The following is a 25,263-nucleotide window of genomic DNA, read 5'->3' on the forward strand; positions in this document are numbered from 1 at the left end:
AAAAAAGATCAATCCCTTGACTTTGCTTGCACAGACAATCCTTGTCATTCCAGGAGATGTATTGTATGTAAAGCTAAAATTAAACAGATCCTAAGTAGAACTCCTATGATTGCAGATCTATACCTTATTTCGGACAAGTACTGTTAGTATTTATTGGGAAATGTAGTTGACTGTCCCATAGGAAATAAGACCCTCCCACACTATTTTTTTTTCTCCCAATGGAAAGAAAATATTTTAATTAAGAAGTAGACTAGAAAGGCAATTATGTAAATCATGTGCAAAACAAAGTTATTGATTTCAGACTTAATTATAGCTAGTGTTCAAATAAAAGAGGCCTACAAGAGAAATGATGAAAATAAAAAAACATAAAAATAGAGGTTATTCCTGTCTCTTTAAAAGGTCACTAAAGAGAAAGGAGGATGAGTCACAAACCACCTTAGCAGAGCTGAAAATTGGGGCAATTCCCCAGAACTCTGTGTGGGGAAGTGGGGGTGTAGTGTGTTACTACGTAGCAAACAAGCACCTGGCAACAGCAAGATGGTGACTCAGGACAGTGACTGTTCCAAGGGAGGAAGTGGCTCAGCCCCTGCTAGAGACAGGCCTGAGACCTGAGGCTGTACTGTCAGCACAGGCCTGCCTCCATTGTCTTCCGAAGAAAAGGTCAGACTGTTTATCCTTCAGGCTTCTTAAACGACACTGCAATTACCCCTGATTTTCACATTAAATGAAATTCCATCTGTATAAATATGTTGGCTAACCAGCTGGAGAGAAGGGTGAGGCTGTGACGTTTGTCCCGGACCAAATTGTTCTAGAACTTCATAAAGGGAAGTTAATAGAGTCAGATTATTTTAGGGATTAAAAAGAGAGAGTGTGGGGGGATAATTTGACAGCTATATAATGTGCAAAGATTTTTAGCTACTTGGTCTTTCAGGAAAGGGCTAAAAACCAAAAAAACTGAGAGAACTACAAAATGTAAGTTTAGCCTAGTTAACAGAAAGGGTCATAAAACAAGGAAGGTTCTGAGAGAAATCATTTCAAGTGATGAAGTGTGTGGACCTCAATTATTGTGCGTGATATCAAGACAAACTGAGCAAATACCTATGTGTTTGCTCAGTGAAGCACCGGAATTACTTGTGAACCTAAGGAATCCTGTAGAAAATTAGAAGATAAAATGAAATCTAAATTTACCTTTTGGTATTGGTGAAAGTTCAATAATAAGATTGTCTTATTTTGTTCGACATCATTCTCCATCCAGTAGATTGTCTGATGCCTACTATAACCTAATCTACACATTTGATTTTATCACAACTCAAAAACTGTTGCTTCATAGACTTAAACAAGGGCAGCCCTAAAGCTACTTTGAGAAGTAAAGCAGCCTGATCTTATGTTATTCCTGATGATCTTCTTAGAAAATGTGTACATGTATTAGTTCCTTGTATTTCTTCAAAGGAAGTTGTTCATCATCTTTTCCTGACTTGACCCCCAAACACTAATATCCTGGTGCCTACCTAACCTCCCCCAAGATATTGCATCTCTATGTTACATGAACTCAAAAAAAGTCTGGAGGCTTTGCTGAAGATAACAGTGATTTATTCAAGGGCCTTGGAGTTTGCAAATGGGATACACAGCTAGGCAAAACCCCAGAAGTGTTCAAAAGAAGAAAGAAAAGTTAAAAAGTTCTTACAGTAAATGGTACATTCTTGAGAAGTATCCGTCCTGCATTCGTAGCCCTAGGATTGGTCTAGGATGATTACCAGTCAGATGTCAGGCAGTCAGGATGATGGATGTGGGATGGTCTGGAACACAGGTCCCCGGAGGTCTGGTCAGTCCCAGGCTAGCCTGGGTAATGGGTGTCTGACGGATGTGTACGCGAGGACTTCAGAGGGTAATCACTAGATACAGGAGCCCTTTGGGGGACAGTCAGAAGGTTGCCTGGATGACCAGATGTATAACCAGGCATTGACACAGACCGGAAAGTTCAAAAATGTTTACATTTCCAGGCTAGTTAAACAAGAATGATGGTTTCCCACATGCCTCAAACTTGATGATGTTAATTACTTTAGCAACTCACTTAAAATTATTCCATTTTATATGTTTTCTATTTTCACTCTTTCCTCACCTAAAAAGTAAAAGCAGAAACAGAAATAAAACAGAAAAATGACAAAGGGCTCTTAGGAATTAATAATATGAAAGATAAAGAGATGAAAAATTCCCAGAAAATAAGACAAAAAGACAAAGACAAGTGAAGAAAATGTAATATAGATTCTAGGGACTAACGTAGGAGAACATCTGAGGAAAGAGGAGTTCCAGAAAAAGAGAACGAGAAAACTTCCTGGAACCGAGGCTACAAGTCTTCAGATTGAAAGGACTCTTTAAATGAAAAGGATCCCCAGCAAGGCAAATAGTCATGAAATTACAGAACATGAGAGCTAAAAGAATCTTGAAAATGTCTTTCAAATCAGTTCACATGCAAGGGAATAGGAACGGCATCAAACCGGCAGGCAGAAATTTAGCATCTGAGAAAACAGAGAAACCTTTCTTCAAACGTTTTTGCGACAATGATCTTTCTCCTAGGCAAATTCATAGTTAAGTATGGGGGGTGAATAAAAGCACTTGAAGACACATGAGAATTCAAGCTTATAACTTTCGTAGGAAGCTACTGAAGAATACACTGTGACAGATGAGAATGTACCTGGGGTGGCAAACTTCAGGGACCACAGAAAGGAAGCGATTCAGCCCAGGTAGGAGGCAAAGGAAAGTCCCAGAGTAATAGCGAAAGGACACCCTAAATGATAGCTGAGCAACAAACCCAAAAGTAAATCAATCAAAATTTGAGCAGAAGGATGACTAGAGCCTCCGAGAAAAAATAAAATTGATAGATTATCTAATATGTTTGAGCACTTGAAAAATATTAATTTTGGAGGGATATGATGGAGCACGTATACATTTTTTTTCATGAGAAATTGAAAGATGTGTCTGTTATTAATGTTCAGAAATGACAAAATATGGCAATTATTAATGCTGGGAAAATAGTGTTTTACAGGAAAGAACACGACTCTGAAGTGTCAGCATTTACCCAGACGTGCAAATGTAACACTGAAAACCAACTTAACGAAAAATTGGATTATAACTATCTTGGGAAAGTGGCAGATGTAAGGAAAGTAGGACTGGTGGTAGAAGAGATGTAACTCTTCATTTACTATTACAGGATATCAATAAATAAATTTGAAATTGATAAATAAGATATACCAGTATAAACAGATTACTGAGAAATATGGAAGCAAATACCAGGGAAAAATGTGTGAGCGTTAAGAAGAGTTTCATCTGGGAAATGAGATGGAGATGATCAAGGGATTATAGTAATCATAGTAAGAATACTGTAATTTTATTTTATTATTAACTTTCAATCCTCACTCAAGGATGTTTATTGGTTTTAGAGAGTTTAAGGTAGAGAGAGAGAGAGAGAAAGAGAGAGAGGAACATCGACTTGAGAAAGAAACACCAATCAGTTGCCTCCCCTTGTGCCCCAACCAGGGATCGAACTCAAAACTCAGGTGTATGCCCTGACAGGGAATCAAACCCACAACATTTTGGTGAATTGGATGACATTCCAGCCAACTAAATCACCCGGCCAGGGCTACTGTATTTTTAAATGGCTATTACTTCACTTTATTTCTCTCTCCCTCTCCCTTTCTCTTGCATGCACACACACTCACTTCTATGAAATAAGACTTTGGGGGTGTTTTTGGTAGGAGATTACAAATTAGGTGCTCAGACTAGAGGAGCAGAAACACATAACCAGCCTTGCCACCAGCCCAAATAAGTGTGCAAGTTAGAAAAAATCATTTTACTGCCATCTGCTAGAAACTCGTGGAAATAAATTAATAAACCAGTAATGACTGTGGCTGTGAACAGAGCCAGCAGAGGCCTGACTCTGCTCTGCTTGTAACCAGAGGCGGGAAAAGGGCTGAGGGGGCCTGAGGGCTCTGAAGAAGAGCCTCTCCTGCTTCACAATCTCCTCGGGATTATTAATTTTCCTAGGAATATTTACAGGGTTCCTTTCCCCAAACTAGTAGCTATAAAAATGGGATATGTGTCTTAGGTTTATAAGAGACACAGATAGTTCCACAAATGAATGCCTGACGCATTAGAAATTATAAAATCTTCACATTCTGATACAGGATTGTATTCCCTTCACCTTTGAGAAGTATAGAACCAGGGCTCTCACGACAACTTGTCTGGGTTTTTTTTTTTTTTGAATTATTGAAGTAACATTGGGTAATAACATCATACAAATTTAAGGTGTATGATATTATCATTGAACATCAGTGTACACTACTGCATGCTCACCGTCCAAAGTTTAATTTTGAGTCCCGATACAACCACTTTCTCTTTGTGCCCTTGAACAAGTAACTTAACATCCCTGAGATCAGTTTCTTTATATGAAAAATGAGGTATATACAATACCTACCTCATGAAGCATTTTGAGAATTGAATAACATGCTACTAGAAAGTAGTTCAGAAGTTGGTACATAGGAAGCCCTCAATAAGCTTTACTGTTACTACTAATCCAACCAACACTACCTCACCTTTATGTACACCCCTAGTCACAACAATGCACAATTCTATCAGTAATTTGCATTTGTCAGCTAGTCACACAGAAGGAAAATAACAGGATCGTTAACTGTTGTTCCGTTCAAGTAAAACAAGTTTGGGGGTGGGTGGTCTAGATCTCAGAGGGTGGTGCCGGAGTCACCAGAGAACGAGCCTGTTTCAATATTCCTACTGTGTCTTTCCCATCCATCCATGGCTTCTGTCTTCAAGGTTTTCTGATGGCCTGAGTTTCAGGCAAGAAGTAAAAGGAAGGAAAGAAAGTGGAAGGGTTCATGCAAGTGGGCTGTCCGTTTCTTAAGGAGCCTTTCTAAATTCTACATCTAGTTGCAATGGAGGATGTCAAAAGGAGTCTTTTAACTGGCCATATGGCTATCCTGAACTGATATCAAAGTTTAGTTATTAAATAAGAAGAAAATCAATATTGGGTTGGCAGCTAGCCTCTTTCATAACTATAAATTAGGACCCTAACTAACATTGTCAGCATAATTAAGGTTTTAATCGATCTAAGCACTGCTCCAAAATTATGTTGCCTTTGTTCATGCCCCACGGCAAAGATCTGCTTTGGCCAGTGGGATGCAAGTTTCCTTGAAGTTTGTATGAAGATAATTCACTTCAAGGTACAAAAACAAGATTTTTGAATTCTGAAAGTAAGACAGGGCACCAGTCATTGATATATTGCATTTCCTTTTGCCTTCAGGAAATATGTATACAGATACACACATATATTGTGTCATTCTGTATTATTCATGGAGCATAGGATATCCCTAACTTGGCATATAAGTGATAAAGTCAGCCTACATATCAGGATCAACTCTTCTCTGGGCCCAGTCATTTAAAACTGGCATCTCTAATAACAAGCCTGGAAAACATATGATCTTAAAATTGACATACTTTTCCAGTGAGAATATTCTAAGAACTAAAGTGTGATATGGCATAAAATATGAAAAAAAATGTATCTTTTTCTTTGTAAATTATTACCTTTTATATAAGAGAGAATTTAAGCAATGAAAACAAGGGTTTTTGAGGAGAAAAATGATTACTCTCTTGGGAGAATTAAAGCTTAATAATCAACACGGAGACATCACTGGCTTAAAAGAATCTACCATAGTCAAGGCAGATGATGAGCCATCCTGGTTTGTGTGGGACACTCCCAGTTTAGCTGTGAAAATCCCAAATCCTGGGAAATCTTCAGTTCTGGGTAAACCAGGACAGTTGGTTACCCTATTTTTAGTCAATATCAGGGTAGCTGGTTTAGTGTAGTGCAAGATAATCAATTAGGAATTTTCAAACCTGGATAACCAAAACCTAACACACCATTCACTGTTAGGAAACACTGATTCTGGGTCAGAGTGAACAGGGATGTTTCCGGAAATGGGACAGAAGCAGACATAGGAAAGAAGCAGAGCGGTGCGGTTACAAGCTCATCCGTCGATGTTGCCTGGCTCATGCCTGTTGTGGGCATGTGTCCATGGATGGCCCTGTCTGCTGCTGACACTGAGTCGTGCTTGCTCATAAGTATTAATAAATGAAGAGGATTTTCATAGTAAACTTCAACCTTAACTTTCGGTGTTAGGTCATAATCCACACATCCAGTTTTTCAAGTTCTCATACAGGGCTGCCAGATAATATATAGGATGTCCAGTTCAATTTGAATTGCAAATAATTTTTTAGTTTAGGTGTGTTCCAAATAGTACATAAGACATAATTATACTAAGAAATTATCCATTGTTTACCTTTTTAAAAAAATGGGGCGTTTCACGAATTTGCATGTCATCCTTGCGCTGGGGCCGCGTCAGGCTTCTCCGTATAGTTCCAGTCTTCGTATGTATTGCTGATGCGAGCACTCCATTGTTTATCTTAAATTTAGCTGGGGGTCTTATATTTTTGTTTGCTAAATCTGGACACCTCACAAGAAGAAAATCACACAGTGTGTCCATTGGTACCAGTGCAAACACACAGTTTCTTTCCCTAATGGGCCTCTCTGAGAGACAGAAGCATTTTTATCTTTTTTTTGTGAGCCCCCTCTTATGCACCTTAGCCCTTTCAGAAAAGGTCCTGGGTGCTCACTACCTGCTTCACGGAGTAAAAAGGAGGGAGTTCAAGGTAGAACTCGCTCAACCCAGTTCCTATCACTCCCTCCCAACTGTCTGGGTGTACATTCCTGTCCTTTCTTCTTTAGTTCCTCTCTCAGAACTGAGATCTTCCCTCTCTTGAAATCTTTCCTTTGCAACATTCCATGATCTCAGCTCCTCCAGCTCCTCCCCTCCTGCTGGTTGGCTTCCGTCGGCAAGGGAACAGTAGAGTCTCTTTGATCCCTATTGAAAGGCTCCCCTTGGCCCTCTGACTGCCATCCTTTGTTTTTTGACACTCAAGCTCATTGAGAAGCAGTTTGCACTGGGTGTCCCACACCTGACTAATCAACAGCCTTACCTGGGAAGTGTTATTGAACTGTTGGTTCCAAGATCCCGCCCCTAGACCTTTTAAATCCTAGGGTGGGACCTTTAATGCAGCAAGCCATTTCTACCTCCTCAATTATCTCTGGATTCTATTCCTGCCTCTGAGTGTCCACTGTCCCTTTTTTGGTCTAGATAAGGGTAAAGATTACCACCTTTCTCTTTCAGCTTTCCTATGTGCCTCTGACCTTCTGAGTACACTTCCACATAACCTTCAGATTAGTTGATTTAGATTTGTGTTTTCACATTCCTAGTCTGAGTTCTTAACTGACTTCCCTTTGTCTTCAGGATAAAGTCCAAGTCCTTAGCAGGCCAAACAGAGTTGTTAATTATAAGGCCATGCCTAACCATGCAGCCTGATTGCCCTTCACCCTTTTCCCTAAGAATGCTTAACTACCTGCAATTTCTCCGGGCATTGTGCATTTCCCCCCCAGATTTTCCCTTCAGAAGTCCCTGCCAGAAACTCTTTAGCCCACTTCTTCACCCCAGTCATCCTTATCCTTTAAAATAATGAAATTACCTGTATACCTGTCTGCCTTGCTATGGATACTGAGCTCCTTGAGAGCAGAGAAGATACCTGATTTATTTTCGTGACCTCGCTCTATATTGCAATGCCATAAGACATTGTTGTAGGTACTTTGTAAAACAAAAAAATGCCTGGATGAGCTACTGAATGACTGAATTTAAAATTTTAAGAAGCCAACAAGTTATTTCCCAGAGAAGAATTAGAATGCAAATTAAAATTTCAGAAGGCAACTGAAATTTAGAAAACTTATCAAAACTAATTAAACTAATAGAGTGGATGGGATCTCAGAGTTCATGTAGTCTATTTTATAAATGTCTGCAGATTAAAAAAAATGAAAAATAAATTGTAACTCAGATTCACACATACCCCTCATCTGAAACAACTGGGTCTGTATTCAGCTAAGTTTCTTGTTTTTGTTTTTGTTTTGTTTTAATCTTACCATTGATTCTTTGTTTATCTTTCTCTTTACCATAAAACTTCTACAATGGCTACTGAATTTCCCAATGCAGCCAGTAAATCCAACTAGTAACCTCAATTCAAATGACAGTATGTCTTGTGGATTCACCCCTGTATCTGAATCTCTATGCCAAATTGGTTGACTGTTTCACAATCCATTCTCCATCTCTTCTGGCCCATGAATAGAATCTTTTATCTGAGCAGATCGACTTATTTTTGTCCATCAGTGCAGACATTTATCATCAACTATTTATGTTTTCTTCATATTTATACTATTAATTATTTTTCCACATTAACTAGAAATTACAAAATCTCCAAACAAAAAATGAGTTCCTACATGAATAATATTTCCCTTCAGGATATACAGGGGTCACTTAACTATTTGCATATGCTAAATTTGCAAACATGTGCAAAATACTTATTAATCCATCTTGTCTCACCCTTTATATACAGTTTGCCTTCTGTTGCAAATAGATAGTGTGGTGTGTTAACTCCTTTTTTCCCTCAACTTAAAAAAATCTGGCAAAGTACACATAACATAAAATTTACCATCATAGCCATTTTAAAGTATACAGTTCAGTGGTATTAGGTCCATTCATATTGTTTTGCATGATTGTTACAACCATCCATCTCCAGAACCCTTTTTATCTTGCAAAACTGAAACTCTGTGCCATTAAACAATAACACGCCCCCTCCCCCCAGCTTTTTTACCCTTCCCCTAGTCCCTGACAACCACCATTCTACTTTCTGTCTCTGTAATGCTGACTACTCTAAGTACCTCTGTAGGTGGACTCATACAGTATTAGTGGTTTTGTGACTGGCTTATTCCACTTAGCACAATGCCCTCAGTGTTCATCCATGTTGTAATACATGTCAGAATTTCCTTTCTTTTTAAGCATATAATATTCCAGTGTGTTTATATACCATATTTTGTGTATCTATTTCTCTTTCCATGGACACTTGGGTTGCTTCCATGTTTTGGCTATTTGGGATTATGCTGCCTGAACCTGGGTGCACAAGTATCTCTTTGAGACCCTGCTTTCACTTCTTTTGAGTATATACCCAGAAGTGGAATTGCTGAATCATGGTAATTCTATTTTGAATTTTTTGAAGAACCATCATACTGCTTTTCACAGTGGCTGTACCATTTTACATTCCCACCAGAAATGCAGAAGGGTTCCAGTTTCTTGACATCCTCACCAACACTTAATTTCTGTTTTTTGATAATTGCTACCTTAATGGGTGTGAGGTAGTAACTTGTTTATATTATTAGGGTTATTTGGTCTATTTTGAATAATTTGATAGCCTAAGTACTTTTGTTTCTATTGATTATTTTTTAGTCTATTTTTAAAGCTTCATTTTGTTCTTAGCAAATAATAGATAAAACATACTGCTCTCATTTCCTGAATATTGATCTGTAGTGTTTCTGACACAAAATGATCAGTGACCTTGAACTGATGACAATATCACATGTGCTTTCAACTTTGAAACTTGATGTAAAAGTCAGAAATACTAACTGGTTTCTTTTGTTTAAGGACTATATATTTGATAATATTAAGAATTCAGTGAAGGGTAAGGGGTGAGAGCAGGTAGGTTATAGATGAAAAAGATTGGTTATCAATTGATAATTATTGAAATTGGGTGATGGATTCAAGGAAGTTTATTATATTAGTCTTTCTATTTCTGAGCAAATTGTGATTTTCATTGTAAAAAGTTTTTAAAACTGTGTTTAATCTGTTAAATTATTAAGTATTTTAAAAGATAACATTTGTTAAGTTTGGTGAGAGGAGCTTTTCAGTTAATGCAGAAAAGAAAACTGAAATAAAATGTGCGTATCACACTCACACATTGTTTTTCTTGCATTTGATCCTTACTATTGATGATTGGCCTAGTTCTCATATGATACTAAGTTTGGATCATATTAGAAAAATTTTAATTACTAAATATTGCTTAGTTGAATTAAATAGGATCAAAAGCACATTAATCTTATGTTCTTCAAATGATACATAATCTAAACATTCCACTTTCTGCTTAGAGACCTAAATAGAGCCCCTTGTGTTGTTAGGTTGGGGTCACTCAAGAAACCAGACTGAGGCAGCCAGCTAGGGAGCAGGGTTTATTAGTTGGGGATAAGAGGGAAAAGTGGAGCCAACCTAGGGAGGTTAGGCCTCATGGGGGATAATGGGGCCAACCTAGGGAGTTTGGGGAGCCAACCAAGGGAGGTTAAGACTCGCTCGGTTGTTCTTAGGTCAGGGTTTTTAAGCACAAAACCCCGTGAAGGGTAACTGGTTGGGGTGTCAGAGTCTGACTGGGTAGAGCTGGTTGCTGGGTGCTATTTCTGCTGACTATTGTTCTTGATACATCTTGTCAGGCTCAAGTTAAAGCTGCATCCTGTTATGATGCCAGATAGGCCAGTCCCAGACCCCAGACCTAGCTGGGCATCTGTTTGCCCTGGGTAGGGTCAGCAGACAGCTTCCCAGGCAGGCATTTTCCCAGGCTACAGTTTCCCACGGTACAGTTTTCCTGCCTGATGATTTTCCATTCCTCCTAGGCCTACCTAGGTCTGTCACTGTGCAGTAGAACTTTCTGTAGTGATGGAAACTTTCTCGGTCTACTCTGAACAATATGGTAGCCACTAGCCATATATGGCTATTGAATTGATTGATATGAGTAAGTGGTTAGTGGGCCTGGGGAATGAAAGTTTAATTTTCATTTATATTTTTAAGCACTTTTCTTTAGAAGATCTGACAAATTATATTTTTCAGGAAAGATATATATCCCTTTAACATGTGGAAAATAAAATCACAACAGAGAGGACTTGGAGCAGCAGGAATTCTCACTCCTTGCTAGTGGGGATGCAGGTGGTGCAGCCACTTTGGAAGACAGTTTGGCGGTTTCTTACAAAACTAAACGTACTCTTACCACATGATCCAGCAATTGTGTTCCTTCGTATTTGGCCAAATGAATTGAACGTTTATGTCCACACAAAAAATAAACTAATTAAACAAAATCACAAAATTATTCCATCAATTAAAAATTAGGGATTAGAATTCATACTACTTGACTTGATAACCTTTATAGATTTTAAAATTTAAACTGAGAAAGCATTATAAATAATTTGTCTATAAATAATTTCTCTATAAATAATGTTACAAGTTTCAAGTGTAGTTAATCAATTATTATATGTGTCTTGTTTTAAGATTTCAGTAGAGTACCATACTAAGGATTTTTAATAGCTAATAATAACAATAATAATAATGATAATAATAAGTGACATTTATAGAATGCTTAGCATGTGATGCACTATTAAAGCATTTATATGTACTCAATAAATGTATATGAATTAATGTGTTAAGATTAACACAATTAATACTTATGCCCCCCCTATCAGGTATGTGCACTACTAATATTTCCATTTTTCAGTGAAGAAACTAAGACACAGAGAAGTAGTAACTTACTCAAGTTTACGTTGGCAAGTGCTGGGACTGGGATTTGAACCCAGAAATATGGCTTAAGTCTACATTCTTAATTGCTTTGCTATTTTACTCTCTTGCACTGTTTTAATAGAAAATTTTTCATCACTTTGGAAAAAATCCTATGTAGGGTAGTACATTATAAGATTGAAGGGAAAAAGGATATGAAATCAAATATAGAGAATCATTTACTATGTTGACTCCTCCAGGTCCCCCAAAAAACTATACTTAGGAAAAAAAGACCAGAAAATAAACTTTTTGTCTCTTATTTTTGTATGTTCAAAAATTTCTATAATCAGAAAAAATATTTATTATAAAATTTTAGCTATTAAAATTATAAACGTTCTTTATGGTTTACATTAATATTTTACATTAGAGGCAATCTAAATCTAGATTTTATAAAAGTTCATTAAAAATTCTCCTGGGAAGTTTGGCCATTTACTTTCCCAGATGCTCATTCTGAGAATTAGATGGTCTCAGTTAAGTCTGAAAATGCTTTTGTTTCTAATAAGTTATTAAGGCCATATTCCTTAAAGCTATGATTTTTCTTCTTTGCCAGATAAATAAAATTAAACTTATTTTCCTTGGAAAGACAAATGATTTGCTAGTCCAGAAAACTGAACTCTTTGAACGAACCTGTTTTATTTGAACTAATCTATTTTAACCTCTCTGAGGTTGGTAAATAGATTGCGTGTAGAATAAAAGTGCATGTTTCACCAATGTTTCTTGCCATCCTTCAATGATTTCAGTACTCTGGAAGCTAAGATTATCTTTTGGATATGTCATGTATATATGACCTAAGGCAACTTTTCATGAAGCAGGAGACACATTACATATATTAGTCTAGATTCTCCTGCAAGTCATGAAACAGATTCTAGAATTGTGTACTATAAACATGAATCATTATGCTACCAGTTGCCATTTATTAAATACCTGTCATAACATATGACAGGAACTATACTAGGTATTTTGTTATTTTATTAAATCCTCATTCCAGTACAGTAAAGTGGGTAATTTTATTTTTATTTTGCAAATGAGAAAATTAATATGCTAAGAAACTTTTGACTTGGCCAGGGTTGGTAAGCTACAGAGCCCGCTTTCAAATTCAGGTCTATCGGGGTAACAATTGTAAAGATCAAATAAGACAACTCAGGTAGAAAAAACCCAAATGTTAACTGCAGTAGGGTGAGGCCCCACTCTGATGTGACTAGTGACCTTTTAGAAAGAAGAAATTTGGAAGAGACACACAGGGAGAATGCCACTTGAAGATGAAGGCAGAGATCAAAGCAATCCTTCTACAAGCCAGGAAGTGCCAGAGATTGCCAGAAAACCACCAGAACCTAGGGCAGAGGCATGGAACAGACTCTTCCTCACAACCCTTCACACAAACCAACCCGCGGACACTTGATCTCTGACTTCTAGCCTCCAGAACTGAGAGATAATAAATTTCTGTTGCTACTCCACTCAGTTTGTGATTCTTTGTTACGGCAGCCCTAGGAAAGTAATACAAGCCCCAAACTACAAACAACTCAAATGTCCATCAGGTATATCTATTCAGTAAAACAGGTTAAATAAATATGGTATATTCACACAGTGGAATAGGTCAACGTAAGAAATGTCCAAACCTGTAGAGAAATTTTTACAAGAGTTTATTTGAGTCAAACTTACTACATATGCAAGAGAGAAAGATCTTAACTGCTCCAGAGAATAACAATTTTGCAGCTTCTTTTAAGTATTTGAAATTAAGGGGGGAAGATCACATGGAGGTGGGGAAAACAAGGCCGGGTCTGGATTATGGGATCACAATTACTGCACAGCAACAAAAATGAACTAACTGCACCAACACTCAGCAACATCAGTGAAGCTTTCAAACATAAAGTTAAGTAAAAGAATCATACTCAAAAGTATACATATAGTATGATTCCATGTCTACAAAGTCAAAACTATAAATTAGTCAAAACGAGTTTATGTTGCTACAAGTCAGGACCTGGTTACCCTTTGTAGGGGAGTAGAGACAGGAAGTGAGCCAAAAGCTTTCCTAGGGTTCTGGAAATATTCTCTGTCTTAATATATAGGTGCTGTTTGCATGTGTTTGTTCAGTTTATGAAAAAGTTTTAAACTGTACAATTATGAATTGCGTACTTTCCTGCATGTACGTGTGGACGAAAAGCAGTTCTACAAAAAGCAGCCTCGCGGGGTAATCTGATCATAAATTCCTTACTGGGCAGATCATATGAGTAGTCATGCTTTAGGCTTACACCTTTTTGAGTAAAGCATTTATGTTTGCTTTAAGGAAGCCCTGCCCATTTTTTTCTGTGCATCTAGGTTAACACTCCTTTTGGTTTGCCTTTTTCCAGACCCCTCAGAGGCAAAATCACCTAGTTTAACACCTTTGAAATAATTGAAGTGACCCTTAAAAGAACACAATCTATTATCTTGTAATTCAATGCCCACCTTGCTTTCTCCTGTCTTCACGTTATCTTGCTCATATTCTTTAATTCAAAATGCATAAAAGAAAAAAAACAACAAAAAAAGAGAAAAATGTGTAAAAGCAGCTACAAACTGCCATTCTGAGAAGCATTTTCTCAGTCGGTTGAAATTTTGCTTCTGGGTGTATCTACTGTTTGACTCTTATAATTCTTATAAATAAATTTTTATAAGAATTCTCGACAGGTTTCCCAGATGTTCTTACCTTAACATCATATGTTTTTATCACAAATGGGTGCTGGACTTTATCAAATGCTTCTTCTGCATCTATGGATATGACCATGCGATTTTTGTCTTTCATTTTGTTTATGTGATGTATCACACTTACTGATTTGTGAATATTGTGTCACTCTGGCATCCCTGTAATAAGTCTCACTTGATCATGGTGTATGATCTGTTTAATGTATTGTTGGATCTGGTTTGCTAGTATTTTGTTGAGGATTTTCACATCTGTGTCCATTAGAAATATTGGCCTGTAATTTTCTTTCTTTGTTGTGTCTTTACTGGTTTTTGGATTAGGACAATACTGGTCTTGTACAATAGTTCAGGAGTTTTCCCTGTTCTTGAATTTTTTGGAATAGTTTGTGAAGGATCAGTATTAGTTCTTCTTTGAACGTTTGGTGAAATTCACCTGTGAAGCTGTCTGGTCCAGAGTTTTTGTATGTTGGTAGTGTTTTGATCACTGCTTCAATTTCGCTAGTTATCGGTCTGTTCTGGCTTTCTGCTTCTTCCTGATTCAGTTTTGGAAGACTGTATGTTTCTAGAAATTTATCCATTTCACAGAGGTTGTCCAATTTCTTGGCATACAGTTGTTCATAGTAATTTTTTACAATCCTTTGTATTTCTGTGGTATCGGTTGTTACTTTTCCCTTTTCATTTCTGATTTTATTTATTTGGATCCTCTCTCTTTTTCTCCTCAATGAATCTGCTTAAAGCCTTGTTGATTTTGTTTTATCTTTTCAAAGGACCAGCTCCTGGATTTATTGATCCTTTGGATTGTTGTTTTAGTCTCTGTGTTGTTTAATTCTGCTCTGATCTTGGTTATTTCTTTCCTTTTAGTCACTCTGGGCTTTGTTTGTTGTTGTTCTTCCAGTTCTCGTAGATGTAAGGTTAGGTTGTTTATTTGAAATGTTTCTATCTCTGTTAGGTAGGCCTGTATTCCTATGGATTTCCCTCTCAGGACTGCCTTTGCTGTGTCCCATGGGTTATGGATTGTGGAGTGTTCATTTTCATTTGTTTCCAGGTACTTTTTGATTTCTTCCTTAATCTCATTGTTAACCCATTCATTCTTTAATAATCTGTTATTCAGCCTCCATGTATTTGAATGTTTCTGAGTTTTTTTTTTTTCTTTAGGTTGGTTTCTAGTTTTAAGCCATTGTGATCCGAGAAGGTGCTTGATATGATTTCAATTGTCTTGAATTTGTTAAGGCTTGTTTTGTGTTCTATCATGTAGTCTGTGTTTGAGAATGATCTATGTGCATTTGAGAAGAATGTGTATTTTGCTTCTTTGGAGTGAAATATTCTATAAATATCAATTAAGTACATTTGATCTAGTGTTGTTCAATATTTTCATTGACTTTTTCTTTGGAAGATCTATCTATTGTTGACAGTGGGGTGTCAAAATCCCCTACATTGACTGTTGCTGTCTACCTCTTTCTTAAAGTCCTCCAATATTTCCTTTATATATTTAGGTACACTTATATTGGGTGCATATGTTTATAAGAGTTATATTGTCTTGTTTGACTACTCCCTTAAGTATTATGAAGTAACTTTCTTTGTCTCGTTATTGCCTTTGTTTTGAAGTCTATTTTGTCTGATATATGTATACTCCAGCTTTTTTTTTTCACGTCCATTTGTGTGGAATATTTTTTTCCATCCCTTCACTTTTAGCCTGTGAATATCTATTGTTCTATGGTGAATCTCTTGTGGACAACCTATATGTGGGTCATGTTTTCTAAAGCATTCTGCTACCCTATGCCTTTGGCTTGGCTTTAATCCATTTACATGTAAGATTATTATTGATAGGTACTTATTCATTGCCATTTTTTCCCTTTATACCTGTGTCCTCTCTCTCTCTCTATTTCTTCCTCTTAAAGCAGTCCCTTTAACGTCTTGCAGTGCTGGCTTGGTGGAAATGCACTCTTTCAGCCTTCTTTTGTCTGGAAATCTCTTTGTTTCACCTTCCATTTTAAACGAGAGCCTTGCTGGATAGAATAGTCTTGGTTGCGGGTCCTTGCTTTTCATTACTTGGAATATTTTTTGCCAGTCCCTTCCAGCTTGTAGTGGTGTGTATTGAGAAATCAGCTAATAACCTTACTGGAGCTCCCTTGTATGTTAGTAGTAGCTGTTTCTCCCTTGCTGTCTTTTAGATGGTCTCTGTGTCTGTAAATTTTGCCATTTTGGTTATAACACATCTTGGAGTGGGCCTCTTTGGGTTGATCTTGATTGGGACGCTCTGTGCTTCTTGGACTTGCGTGACTTTTTCCCTCACCAAGTTAGGGAAAGTTTCCATCATTATTTTTTCAAACAGGTTTTCTATCCTTTGCTCCTTTTGTTCTGCTTCTGGTATCCCTATGATGCAAATGTTGTTGTGTTTCAACTTGTCCCAAAGCTCCCTTAGACTATCCTCATTCTTTTTGAGTGTTTTCATTTTGTTGCTGTGACTGTATGTTCTTTTTCTGCTTTGTCTTTCAACTCACTGATTTGATCCTCTATTTCATCTAACCTGCCTTTAATTCCTTCTAGTGTGTTCTTCATCAGATATTGCATTCTTCATTTCCATCTGGTTCTTATTCAAAGTTTCTATATCCTTTTTCATGCAGATGCCTTCATCTAATTAGATCCCACTAATTTCCCTGTAGTCCTCACTAAGTTCCTTGAGCATCCTTATAACCATTATTTTGAACTCTATGTCTGAGAAGTTGCTTGCTTCAATTTTGCTTAGCTCTTTTTCTGGATATTCCTTCATTTCTTTCATTTGGGGGTTGTTTCTGTGTCTCCCCATTTTAGTTGTCTCTTTGTGCTTGTTTCTATGTGTGAGATTGATTTGCTTTGACTCTCTGTCTTATGGAGTGGCCTTGTGTGTTAAGAGTCCTGTGGGACCCCGTGGTGCAGACTCCTTGATTTCCTGATCTGGATTCTGTAGGAATGAGCTCCATGTGCGTTATATAGACTCTCCTGTTGTATTTGGGTCCTGATTATTACTGGCCCATTTGTTGGTGGGAGCTCCCATCTATCTGGCTGGCTAGGAGTTTCAATCCCCACCACGTGTTGTATGCTGTTTTATATGTGCTGGCAGAACAAAGCAAAACAACAGAAAACCACACCAAAACAAGCAACACCCTCCCCAACCTACCACAGCTATATCAACAGCAAGAGAATAAAGAGTAATAAAAGCATAGAGAGAAATGGGCAAGTAGGGTAAGGGAAAAGGGAAAAAGAGTATGAGAAGACCAAAGGAAAGGAAAGTGATTATGAGAAGAGAAATGGGAAGAAAGCTACTACTCATGATGAGTTGAAAGAGGAAAATGGGGAAAAGGAACACAGTAAAGGTAACAAAAATAATAAATGGAGAAAAGGGAACAGTGGAGTACTCAAAGATAAGAGAAGGAGATATAAAAGAAAAATTAGAGCACCAGAAATAAAAGAAAAAATAGATAAAAAGTATAAATGAAATGGCTACGAAATGAAAAAAAATAGCTAGGATAATGAAAAAAGAACCAAGTGGATTAGTCTCAGTGCAGTTTAGCTCTAGCCTCCTCGTGTCTCCCTTTGGATCGCACTCTGAGGTCTGAGTCTGGTGTAAGCCAATGTCAGGCACTGTCCACATCTGGCCCTTGGCCGCCTTTTCAAAGCTACAGGCGATCCACAGTTTGTGGCTCATTCCTCCGGGCTTGACTACTCCCAGGTTGGGCCAAGCTGCTCTGCAAAGCTGACTTTCATCTGCACTGGATCTAAGCGTGTGTCAGCAAATCTCCCAAGTTGCCACAGGATCCACCTCTGCCAAGATTGCTGGCTTGCTGTCAATCTTAGGCTAGTTGCAGACTAGACTGTTTCTGGGATGGCCTCTGGAGGAAACAAGGGGCTGTGATTCCTGGATCTTCCATGGCAGGTGCTTTCCAGACTTCAGGGAAGATGGTGGGTTTTTCCACCCCCCCACCCCCCCAGGCACTAGTCCGAGTTTGTCTGGGATTATCTCCACGTACTCGGCAGGGTGGGGCCCCTGTTAGTGTTCCTGAGCCCAGATTTTGGGTTTGCTGGGTGCCAGAAGGGTGTTTCTATGGCTCTCTGGTGAGGGGGGAGCACCAGTCTGTTTCCCAGGATAGTGTATTGGCTGCACCCTACCACCAGTCTCTGATGACCCCAAAGTCCTTTTATGTTGCTGTCTCCCCAAAAAGGGTTGAGATGCAGGATGTGAGAGAAGGCAGGGTAAAAAAGAAAAAAAACACAAACCAAACAGAATACCAACACAGAGCAAAACTGACAAGAGAGAAAAAAGAAAAAGAAAAAGAATGGGCTGAGTGGAGTGAACACATTTACAGAGGTTGTGGTGAGGGGGTTTCCAGGGGGTGGGGCGCGGTATCCCACAAGGTAAGGTGATTAATTTTCCCCTGGGAGGGGCTAGCTCTTCTCAAGGAAGATGGTTGTTGTGGAGCCGATGTATATCGGGGCCCTGAAAATCACAGCCGCTCCCCCAAGACTCTCCCCAGTGCCTCCCACTCCAGACTCTCCTCACGCAACTCCAGACTGCACCACCCTCCCTTCACTGGGGCCCAAAGTGGGTAGCCGCACACACACAATCTGTGCTTTGAACCATTATGGGAGGAGGAAAAAACCTCCAAAAAACAAAACAAAGGTGGTGGGTTTGTCAAATCCTTTCTAATTGTTGCCTGGTAATATCTCTCTCTCTCTCTGTCTCTGTGTGTGTGTGTGTGTGTGTGTATACCACACACATATACACATATAAAAAAGCCAATAGGAAATAGTCAATATGATAATTTATTTTAATCTCTAAGCTCTCCAGTACCTCCTCCCTTTTCCTGTTCTGTTCCTGTCTTTATCTTTTATTATGTAGAAACCATTTTAGTTGGCAGTATTTTAATAAGCATGTGATAATTGTTTTTCTGTGTCAGCTTGGTTAGCTATAGTCCCAATTATTCAATCCTGCACTAATGTAAATGTGGCTGTGAAGATAAAGTATACATATGATTAAAGTCCAAAGTCAGTTCACTGGGTGGGCCAGTTTAATGCACTGAAAGGCCTTAAGAGCAGAATTGAGGCTCCCTAAGGAAGAAATTCTACTTGTAGACAGCAGCTTCTAGAACTCTTCTAGAGTTGCAGTGGCCTATGCTATGGATTTTGGACTCACTTAGCCGGCCCCCATAATGTTATAGAACAGACCTGGGGGGGTGAATGATATACTATTACCAAAAGGACCCCCCTTTTTCTCCAGGGGTTCCTCCCCACCTATTAGGTTCGCTCTGCCTACTGCCAGAGGAAAGACGTCTCTCAATGCCAGAGATTGGTGAAAAGGAAAGGAGTTATTTATTTAAGAGTTATACAGACTTAGAGTAATGAGTTAATGTCTTTATTAAAACACTAAAGTCCTTTAGAATACCCACAAATGCACACAGTCCTTCCTTTTCCCCTTTGCCCAGTCTGGGGTACTGTATCTCAGGAAAAGAAGTAGAAGTCTGTGATTCAGGCTCCGGGCACCATCAGCTGTGTCGCCGCCACGGGGTCCCCACTCTGCCAAAGCTGCATGGTCCTCTCTCTCTTCTCCACCAAAGAGGCATGGTCCTCTTTCAGGTATGGCTGCTGCGCCTGGGTTTAAATTCCAGTGCCAGTCTTCCTCTGCAGCCCCATTTCCAACTCCTCGTACAATCAGTTACACCTGCCAGCATTTCCTATTCTTCCAGTTTTACTGGGCTGCCATAGTAACTCCGGGCAGGTATGGCCCCATAGCATGGAGCCAGTCTTCTCCAAGCTCTCAGGCAGGCCCTGTAACCAGGGGGAGTTGCTTCCCAGTTACATCTTGGGTGGAAGTCACTCCCATCTTCCTGGCTCAAAGCATGGCCACAGCTATTTAACATATCCATGTAACCAGTTAAAGGTTATAGATATGTTAAATGACCATGCCAGAGGTTAGTTGCAAAGTTGTTGCTGTATAACACGAAATGGCCCTGTTCCATGTGTCCCATCCCCCAGCTCAGACTGGTGGGGGTGAGGACACCCTATACATATTTTTCTCTAGTATTTCCTGAATACCCCAAGTTCTGGACTCCATTATAAATCCCTATTTGGGGTTCCCCCTTGGCTGCACCCTGTTACAATAACAGCGTAAAGCAATTCCTTGCGATACATTTCTTTTCTTTTTTTCCAAATTACAAAAGTTTATTTATAAAGTTAAAAAGGTAGTAGAAATGAACCAGCTGGGCTGTGTAGGCTCAGGAAACAACTTGCAGAGGCAAAAGGAGAGCCCTTGGAGCTTAGAGGAGGGAGAGGCAAAGGTAACGTGCCTCAGGGGAAGAAGAAGGGAGCAGGAAAGGTGTGGGCATGCTGCCAAGAGGGAGAGTCTGCAATAAATTTCTTAAAGAAAAGATTTTACTTTTTCAGAGAGGGGGAAGGGAAGGAGAAAGGAAGAGAAACATTGATGTGTGAGAGAAACTTCAATCGGCTGCCTCTCCGGGACCAGGGCCGCAATCCAAGCATGTGCCCTGACTTGGGGCTGAACCTTTTGTTTTGTGGGATGTTCAACCAACTGAGCTACATTGGTCAGGGCTAAATTTCTTAATATGTATCTTCTATTGATTCTGTTTTTGGTTGAACCCTGACTGATAAAAAAAATTTAGCTGTATTTTAGATTCTTCCACTGCACTGGACAAGAACGAAAAGAGGGAAAGAAAGTAGATACATGATTATCAAATTGGTCCCATTAGCCCGGCTGGTGTGGCTCAGTGGCTGAGTGCCGGGCTGTGAATGAAAGGGTCGCCAGTTTGATTCCCAGTCAGGGCACTTGCCGTTTCTCTTCCTCTCTTTCTCCCTCCCTTCCCTTCTCTAAAAAATAAATTTAAAAAATCTTTAAAAATATTTTTTTCACATTAGATTTTCTCTTGTAATATAGAACTGAACAGATGACAGAAATCTCAGAACCAGTGAAATTAGGAAGATTATGTGAGGCTAAATTGAAATTCAAGTCTACAAATGCTTAAAAGAGCCGCATACATGGTAATAGAGATAAAACTTCGGAGCAACAGTTATGCTTTTCATTTACTAAAACAAATAATAGTCTCTTGCATTTTTTAAATATACTGTATTTTGCTGTGTATAGTGCACTTTTATTTATAATATGCACCCTCACTCTGGGCCCAAACTTTCAGGAAAAAAAATCTTTCATTTTAAATTTTTAATTCAATTTATTTATTTATTTATATTTAGAAACAAAGCTGATTATTGTAAACCAGGGTATTATTTTGCATACAGATATCATTATTGCATTTTAGAATTATACTTTTAATACATAAGCATAAATAAAAGAATTAAAAACATTTATACAGATATGGAATTGGCACTACCCATGTATAATGCACATCCTTATTTTTCCCTCAAAAATTCAGGCAAAAATGTATGCATTATACACGGCAAAGTATGGTACTTTGGAATTTAATGTATAAAAAGTAATGGCTACTGAATTTTTATTAGGCAGAGATAGAAGTCTTCAAATAATGTAATTTTACCTTTTTTAATCATTCTAAATATACAAAATCATACATATTCCAAACGCAATGAACTATTAAGATCTATGGCCACACTAACCATCCATCAAGAACTACTTGAGTAGTAGTTCTATGTTTTATGTTGTATAGGAAGTAATAAAAAAATTAAAAGTCACTGAAAAAGGAAGGAAAATATGGAGCATTTGCCTGTGCTTTAGGCCTCTGTGGACGGCCATCTGCAGGCAGTGGTGTCTACTGCTTTTTAACTAATGGGAATCTCGACAAAGAATCCTGCTGCATGTATGTATATGTGCCTTAGCACATGTGGTTAGAAGAGGAGAATATGGGGAAGATAAGAAATCAGTTTACTTCTGGAGGGAATGATTCTGCTTCTGGGAAGGTAGAAGGGATTCCCAATGGGAAGTATGTCCCAAGCAAAGGGGACCTTATGAACTGATGACATCACTCTAGAGAACAACATCCTAGTTATTCTTAGTGGGAGGCTATAGATACATTATGTCCCCATGAGAAAATACTAACAATGGAAGGTACTGAGAGTTATTCTGGAGATGAAACATCAATACGTAAAAGGACTATGACAAAAGTTATAGTCATTTAACACAATTTTGATAATATTAATAATGTTCTATCACTTTACATTTTGGTATTTATGTAGGTTAGATCCTCCAGGAACCAGATGCTGGAATAAAGTTACAAATTTAACAACTTTACTGGGGGGGTTAACATCTGTGAAAGCAGAAAGGTTTGGGCAGGGAGAGTTGTCACAACATACTGCAGAGCTGACAAAGTCTCTGCCAGTTCAGCAGGGACCTCTGAAACAAAGATTGCCCCTTAAAGGGGTCCAGTGTCAGGCAAAAGTGGCTAGACCTGTAGCCTTACCTGCTCAGTCAATGGCCAAGTGCCGCCCAGAAAATAGCATGACCTCAGGTTGAAAGCTAAAGGAAACCCTTACAGAAAGGCTGGAGTTTGTTGGTTAATCACACTCCTTGCTGCTGGGTAGAGTGTGCTTTCTTGACAGGAAATCAGTCTGCTTATCTCCACGTCTGCCCCAGCACTGTAGTGTGGCAATAGTAAAATTTTGGTGGCTGCGTATTTGGAAATGAAAACTAATTAGGCCTGAACAAGAGGTGTTAGTGAAGTGCACTAAAATTCTAAAATTCCAGTTGAGGTAATTTATAGTGGTACACCACCATCAATTCCTTAGGTAACTAGAGAGGTAACCACCAACAGATTAGGGATTAAAAATATTGGATGTCGAGCGAGGCGTCTAAAATGATAAGACTGTTGCTATTCCCATTTCATCCAGCATTAATTGCTCCTAGTGGGACAACTCTGGGCCTCGCTTGTGATGGCCCATTATAGGTTAAGCTGCCTTAGTTGTGAAATGGGCAAAAGGAGTTCAGAATGGCTCTTTTGGGGAAGATGAGAATCATTTGTTAAATAAAGATCAAGAAGGTGGGATTTAAGAAAGTCGGATTGGCTCTTTTTGATGCGTCACTTTTTTCTGGTCTTCTGTACAAGTTCCACAGTAGTGATGGGCAGAAAGAAACAAGCGCTTTTGGGGAGTGGGGGTGGAGGGGGGGTGTATAATAGCATGGTGCTCAACACAGTAGTGGGGCTGGAGTGTCACCACTTTCTGGAAATTTGGCTTTAGACGGGTTCCTCAACCTTCATTGCCTTAGTTTCCTGATTAGTTAAACAAGGATTACAGTTGTGCTGACATCCTGGAGTTGCTGTGAGGATGAAATGATATAACGCATGCTGTCCCTAGCTTGAGAAGTGTTCAATACCTGTTAGGTGTCATTCTACTTCACTTTTGCTTCTTTCTCTTCTTCCTCCGTTGGGAAAAAAAAAAGCTTTCTTGTTCAATTTTTTTCACCTGTTCTCTAGATTAGCAAAATGTTCACAAACTTTGGGAGGAGGGTAAAATTGAAAGAGCCTATAACTGTAACAGGATTCAGCATGTCTGCTTTTGGTCAGGTCTTTGGTGTTCATTGCTGTGTGCTCAGTACTGTTCTGGGTGAGCTGGGTGTAAAAAATGGCCTCTGTCCAGAGCAGCCGTCTATTTGAAAAGCAAATGGACATATAAATAATTAATGAAAATAAAAGCACATATAAAATTAAGCTCTAAATAACCCATACAGGCCATAAGTGATGTAGAAATCTAATTTCACTCTGCTGACATTGGCTGTTAGGTTTTTTCAAAATGATTTATGCTCTTTTTATTTTTCTTAATAACGTTGTTTTAAACCAGTGACTGTTGTTTTGATCACCGAAAGGTGATACCATTTGGGTGAAATTGTGAGGGTGAGCTCTTATACAGTAAAATGATAAATGTCTTATGTTTATTTAAATATCAAATATATTAAGTGAGCTCAAAGGAAAGCAAGAAATTAAAGAAATTTAAATATATTATTACCTCTTAATATTGTTAGTCTATTAATGCTCTCTACCACTATTTATTATGTTAAGATGGCAAAGATAGGAAGAGCTGATGAACGCTTTGAATAAAACTATTAGGAAGGTTTAATTTTGGGGGGGGTTGTTGAGCCTCAGTAAGTTTGTCTTTATCTTATTCTTTCTAATTTAAGCAAGTAATCCGGCTCATCCTTCGGCCTTCTTCATTCCAGAAACCCCCTTTGGCGATGCAGGAGTTAAAGTAAAAAAGATGGCTGGGCTAAATCACGTGGGCTCACAATGTGGTTTCAGCTTATGGAAGGCAGGTCTTTGGGTTAAAAAGGTCATGGACCTATGCTTCCCATCACATTCTTCTGCTCCCTAGAGAAACATGCTCTGTGCCCTGTGGGACATGCACACACAGTAGGTGTGGATTTAAAAAAGAAAAGGGTTCTATGGAAAGTAACCTCACAGGGTGATCTGACCATAAATTCCTAACTGGGCAGGTCATGGTGGGTACCCAACACCCAGGCATATAACTTTAGTGAAAGGTTTTAAGCCAGCCCTGCCCATTATTCCTGTACATCTAGGTTAACACACCTTTGAAATACCGGAAGTAACACCCTTGAAAGGGGTTATTAACCATCAAGAGAGCACATAATCTTAACAGTAATCCAATCCCCACATTGCTTTCTCTAATTTTCTTTAAGTCCCCTCATTAATATCAAATGCATAAAAGGAGCCGCAAAACTATAACCTTCCAAAATATTTGAGAACTTGTTAACTGGCGTATGTCAGCAATTAGGCTCAGATGAAAATTGTATTCTAAAAATTGTCTACAAGTCTGGACATTTCTATGCCGACATGGGTCACGTGTGGTTAACCACGTACTGAGAGTGTCTTACGTTACACACTAAGTGATTCCTTGCTGTCAAATCTTTGGATTATTAATGTATAACCACAAAAATAGTTCCTATCACTTCATAATTTTCTTATATCCTCCCAGTAACCTAGGGCTGTAGAGGCCTCTTTCCATGGTGAGTTATGAGTATGGCTGAAGAGTCCTTTTTGGATTCTTACATCTTTTAGTGCCAAGAGGAAAACAAGAACAAAAAAAATAT

The 25,263-nt window shown here is 38.6% G+C and overlaps 1 non-coding gene across 1 annotated transcript; it reads right to left on the bottom strand.

The window, feature by feature from the left end:
* Positions 1-6,353: 6,353 nt before the first annotated feature.
* On the bottom strand, positions 6,354-6,459 carry LOC112314052 (U6 spliceosomal RNA). The gene has a single exon (XR_002975757.1). It is a non-coding gene; the product is annotated as a U6 spliceosomal RNA (small nuclear RNA).
* Between the last annotated feature and the right edge of the window lie 18,804 nt (positions 6,460-25,263).

Source organism: Desmodus rotundus, chromosome 13, assembly GCF_022682495.2.
Source record: "Desmodus rotundus isolate HL8 chromosome 13, HLdesRot8A.1, whole genome shotgun sequence".
Taxonomy (NCBI): Eukaryota; Metazoa; Chordata; class Mammalia; order Chiroptera; family Phyllostomidae; genus Desmodus; species Desmodus rotundus.